At 32.7% G+C, this 5,552-nt stretch overlaps 1 long non-coding RNA gene across 1 annotated transcript; it reads right to left on the minus strand.

The window, feature by feature from the left end:
* Positions 1 to 285: 285 nt before the first annotated feature.
* Positions 286 to 2,645, minus strand: LOC112796706 (uncharacterized). The gene is made up of 5 exons (XR_003199336.3): positions 2,297 to 2,645; positions 2,122 to 2,205; positions 1,351 to 1,528; positions 691 to 766; positions 286 to 527 (listed from the first exon to the last, which is right to left on the minus strand). It is a non-coding gene; the product is annotated as an uncharacterized lncRNA (long non-coding RNA).
* Positions 2,646 to 5,552: the final 2,907 nt, after the last annotated feature.

The following is a 5,552-nucleotide window of genomic DNA, read 5'->3' on the forward strand; positions in this document are numbered from 1 at the left end:
TCACCCCACCTTAAAACCATGACCATAACCTTATCTATGGTCACGATTTTAGCCTCTATGGTCACCCCTCTTTAAAATCATGACCATAGCCTTATCTATGGTCACCCCACCTTAAAACCATGACCATAGCTTTATCTATGATCACGGTTTTCACCGTGACCATAGCCAATTTTGTTTTATGAGATTTAATTTTTTTTTTTTAAAGCTTAATCGCATCAAAAAATAATGATAATTACAAAATAAATCTAAAAATAAAAAATGATAATCAACAATTAAGATAAGTTGTGATTAAAGTAACCAACTAACATATCAATATAGTTAAGTGAATACACTTGTCTCAATCTCAGTTTTATACAGTGATATACACACTAACACTAAGTAGAAATTATTAACAAAATTGTTCCCCAGGTGTGACAGCAATACAATTCAGACTCTGCCAGAATAGATTGTTTCTGCTATTGCTATTCTTCCTACTCAACGCTCAGAAACTTTTGTTTCAACCACTTTATCATATGAAAGCAAAACACCTGCTTCATTAACATGCAAAGCAAAGTCACATTAGACATAAACACTTGCATTTATTTTTCTTCATTAGACCAAACCCTTACATTAGACCAAACCCAACCTTAGTTTCATGACAACATAAAAATAAAAAGGAAAATCAAAAGGAAGCAGATAAGTTAAGCTAACCTGTGCTGTGAGGAAGAGGCTTTAGTCTTTTAGGAATGTTGCGGAAGCCAAGGAGAAGAAAAAAAATCCTGTTTTACTGTAATTGGAATACATAAACAAAATAAGTCAACATATAGACAAAGAAGAATTTAATTAATGCATAGATATAGATACTGCTTTGGAGGTTCCTTAGATCCAAATAAGGTGAAGGGAAAGCTTGTTTATTGCAAATTAGGAACATATGGCACTGAAGCAATTGTGAAAAGAATCCTTTATAATTCAAAGCAACTAATAATATAATTCAAAGCAACTAATAATTAACAAAGTCATATCTTTAGGCTTTAATTTGGGTGAGACTATACATAATTCTTTGGTCCTCAGTATGTATGTTATATTACTTCTTTCTTGTTTGGGCCATTATATACTGCTTTAATTCCATATAGATAAATAGCATATATATGTGATTAAAATAGGTTTTGCAGACTATATTAAATATAGTAATCTGAGCGCATTCCCACCTAAAGATATAGAAATTATTAATTAAGCCAAAGACGTAACATGTCATTAGAAATAAAGTTCCTTAATTATTATTTGCTTTGACAGTGATAGCCTGATAGAATGATAAACATAAAAATTATATCAAGAATAAATTTCTTTTAAGATGACATGATAAAAATGTACCATATGATCAGCGATAGCAGTGTGAAACAATGATGAAAATGCACACTGGAATATGGCTCTGAAAGGCTTCAACTGGTAACTAAGTTTTGGTAAAAATCCTAGTAACGCATCCCCTCATTCATGATGAATAAAATGTGAGGGACAAGACAGATGTATTGTTTGTTGTGGCAACAGACCCCTGATCAAGAAAATGAAAAATTAGAAAGGAAACAAATAAACAAACAAACAGGATTGGAATTAATTGCTGGAAAAAAATCATCTGAATCTATTTATACCCGAAAAGAATACTATTGTAGTTTTTTTTTTTTTTTTTTGGTGTCCACTATAGTAGTTATTTACAATTATTTATTCAGTATTCAAAAATTATATCTATACACACGAGATTGAAACCCCGTTAAGAAATGAAAGCAAATTGACATATTAGAGACACTCCTTGTTAGCTAGTCTTATAATCCCTTCTGCTGTCAAACCTGAAATACTCAAATAATCCATTTTCGAAGAATTATAATGATCTAATCAAAACTAACATGAAATTTCCCATCCAATGTGAAACAAAAAGCAACATTAATTTTCGTTTTCTTTAACTTCAGTTCTTGTATGTACATCTGCGCTAACTGGCTTTCCTCAATTCATGGGGGCATGCATATAGATTAACCAAATGGTGTAAAGCAGAATATTCAAATAATATCATATCATATATCATACAATAGAGAAGGCAACATGCATATTCTGTCTAAACAGAGTGCTCTGCAAACATAATAGCCAACGTACCAGTTAAGAACTTCCTGAAACCCGGGGCAAGGTTGGTGGTGGCCAAGCTCACCTGTTTGAACGGAGTGTTGGGTACGATTTCACCTGCGCCGCAACAATAGCCAAACCCCCAAAATGAAAACCCTAAAATCGGAACCCTCTCAAATTTTAGAACCAAATGAAGGTGAATACATACCTTCTCGACAATGGTGAGCGAAGGGACGACGATGCTGACCACAGAGTCTTCCCGATGTAAGCACGCAGCGAAGAGGAGCAATGGTTCTCGAGTGGTGAGTGGTGAGTGGTGAGTGTTGAGCGAGGAAGAGGAACGGTGAGCACACAGCGAAGAGGGAGCTACGGTTCTGGTGGAGTGGCGAGTAGTGCATGGTGAGTGGTGACGGCGAAACCTTCCTCCGATTTGGGATTGAGTGGCGCGAAGTGTTGGTGGTGAGAACGAGTTAATATGTTCTTCTCTGATTTGGTGGTGAGAGCGAAGTGTTATACGTTGGTGACTTAGAAAAAAAATGACTAAAGAAAAGATCTTTGTTCGAGTTCTCTTTTTTTAAAAGATCTTATAGAGAAGTAAAAGTAATTTTATGTTTGGATATCTCATGTAAAAAGGTCTTTTTATCTATCAATTATGTTTGAGTATAACAATATAAAAGTACTGTTTTGTTTATTTATTACATGAAAAACATCTTTTTTTAAGGAAAAAAGATCTTTTAAAAAAAGATGTAAATTACAGCTTCTCAGAAAAGATCTTTTTTTGATTTTACTAGTGCTTTTACTTTTACTACTAGAAATTTGCCAAATACGTTAAAAAATAAAAAAAGATCTTTTTCATTGAAAAAAGATCTTTTTTTAACAAAATAATGGCGCCCAAACATGCACTAAGTGTTGGGCATTTGATCTTTAATTAATTTATATTTAAATGATCAAAATCTTATTTAGTTATAAAAATATTTTTGAATAGTAATTAGAGTTAGGATTAAGAATTTAAGATTAGAATTACAGTAGTGTAAAAATTTTAATAAAATTAGAAAGTAGAATTGTAATTAAAAATCAACTATAATTTATTTAAATTATTTTAAAAATATAATATTTATTTATCAACTTACTAATTAGTTTTAAATTTTAAATAATTTTTTAATTTAAAATTAATAGTATTTAACTTAATTTTTTATTTATAAAATTAAATTTAAAATTTTAATATTTAAAGTAAATTATATAAAATTTTTATTATTTTTTAATTATTAAAATTATAAAAATATAGGCCTTTTTAAGTCACTTCCAAAACCGTGATTATAGATCCTTTTAGGTCATCCTCTAAAACTGTGATCATGGACCCTTTTAGGTCACCCTTTCAAAAAATCGTGACCATAGACTCTTTTAGGTCACTCTCCAAAACTGTGACCATAGACCCTTTTTGGTTACCTTTTTGAAAAACCGTGATCATAGACTCCTTTAGGTCACCGCTCAAAACCGTGACCATAGACCGCTTTAGTTCACCTTCCAAAACCGTGATCATAGACCTTTTTAGGTTACTCTTTCGAAAAACCGTGACCATAGACCCCTTTAGGTCACCCCCAAAACCGTGATTATAGATCCCTTTTTGGTCACCCCCTAAAACTGTGACCATAGACCCCTTTAGGTCATCTCCCAAAACCGTGACCATAGACCCCTTTAAGTCACCCCTCAAAACCGTGACTATAGACCCCTTTAGGTCACCCCCAAAATCGTGACCATAGACCCTTTTAAGTCACTATTTTTTGAAAAACTGTGACCATAGATCCTTTTTTGTCACTGTAAAAAACCGTGACCATAGACCGCTTTAGGTCACCCCCAAAACCGTGACTATAGACCCTTTTAGGTCACCCCCCAAAATTGTGACCATAGACCCCTTTAGGTCACTCCCCAAAATCGTTACCATAGACCCTTTTAGGTCACTCTTTTTTGAAAAACCGTGACCATAGACCCTTTTTGGTCACCCAAAAACCGTGACCATAAACCCTTTTAGATCACCCTCCAAAACCGTGACTATAGACCCGTTTAAACCACCCTTTTTTAAAAATCGTGACCATAGATACTCTATGGTCATCCTTTTTTAAAAAACCGTGACCATAGCTTTTTTTTGTCACGATAAAAAACTGTGACCATAGAAGGTCTATGGTCACAGTTTTTTACCGTGACCAAAAAAACCGTGGCCATAAACTTAAAATGTTGTAGTGATCAAAAATTAATTTATTATGAATTAAAATTTTATTTAAAAATTAATACTAATCAATAAATTATTATCGACTGCTAATAAATTGTTACATATATATAATATTTATTTAAATAAATAAATTATTCAATTATTTCAAATTATTTTTTAAATACTAATAAACAAAAATAAAATATCGATCAAATATTGAGTAATATTAATCAAAAAGTATTGAGCCTCTAAGGCTCTAATGTTTCGCTTTTTAATTTTCATATTGGACCGGGGCTGGGGTATCACAGGGATATGGGGGTGGCTGGTGTGTAACCAGGTTGTGGTGTTAGGGGGAGTGGGACTCGGACCCTCCGAGTTCAAGCCGCAAAACGCACGGTCCGAGTCCAGTGCATGGTGATGAAGTTGGTGAGGGACTCGGACCCTCCGAGTTGGCGTGCGTCACGGACCGTCCGATTTCGGTCTGAGTAGTCGCACGGTCCGAGTCCAGTGCTGGAGTGTACACGCGGCGCTTCCCCGTTGAGTCCCTATTCGGTGGGCATCACAAACGTAGTAAATGAGAACCCTGCTCCCTTACCATCCGAATCCCTCCTTCACTCTCACCAACCTTTCTCCCTCAAAACCTTCATCTTCATTTCTCTGAAACCTTGCATGGTGGAGGAGCAACATTAATGGGGAAAAAATCAAAAATTAAAGATGTTGATCGATCTGAGTTTCATATTATTCACTATCTCAGTGATCCTGATTATGTAAGTATTTTTTGAATTTCTTTTGAATTTTTTAATTTTTTTATAGTTATAGTTATTAAAAAATAGAATTTCAATATTATGATTGTTGTTAGGATACACAGTTGAAGAATATAAATAGAATGATTATGACTAATTTGTTAGTATTAGTTAGATTATTTTAAAATATTTTGAACAGATTAATAATTATGTTTATGATGATTAAAATTTATTTTATGATTATATTGTTGTTAGACATGCATTTGAAAAACATAAATGGAATGAGTATGACTTGTTTAAAATTATTTTACAGATTAATAATTATATAAATCATGATTAGAAAATTTGTTATGATTATGTAGTTGTTAGAGATATATGTAGTTGAAGAATATAAATAGAATGGTTATGACTAATTTTGAAATATTTGTTAGGTTCTATTTAAATATTTTTTTACAGATTATTAACTATATATATCATGATAAGAAAATTTGTTATGGTTATGTTGTTGTTGTTCT

Source organism: Arachis hypogaea, chromosome 4, assembly GCF_003086295.3.
Source record: "Arachis hypogaea cultivar Tifrunner chromosome 4, arahy.Tifrunner.gnm2.J5K5, whole genome shotgun sequence".
Taxonomy (NCBI): domain Eukaryota; kingdom Viridiplantae; phylum Streptophyta; class Magnoliopsida; order Fabales; family Fabaceae; genus Arachis; species Arachis hypogaea.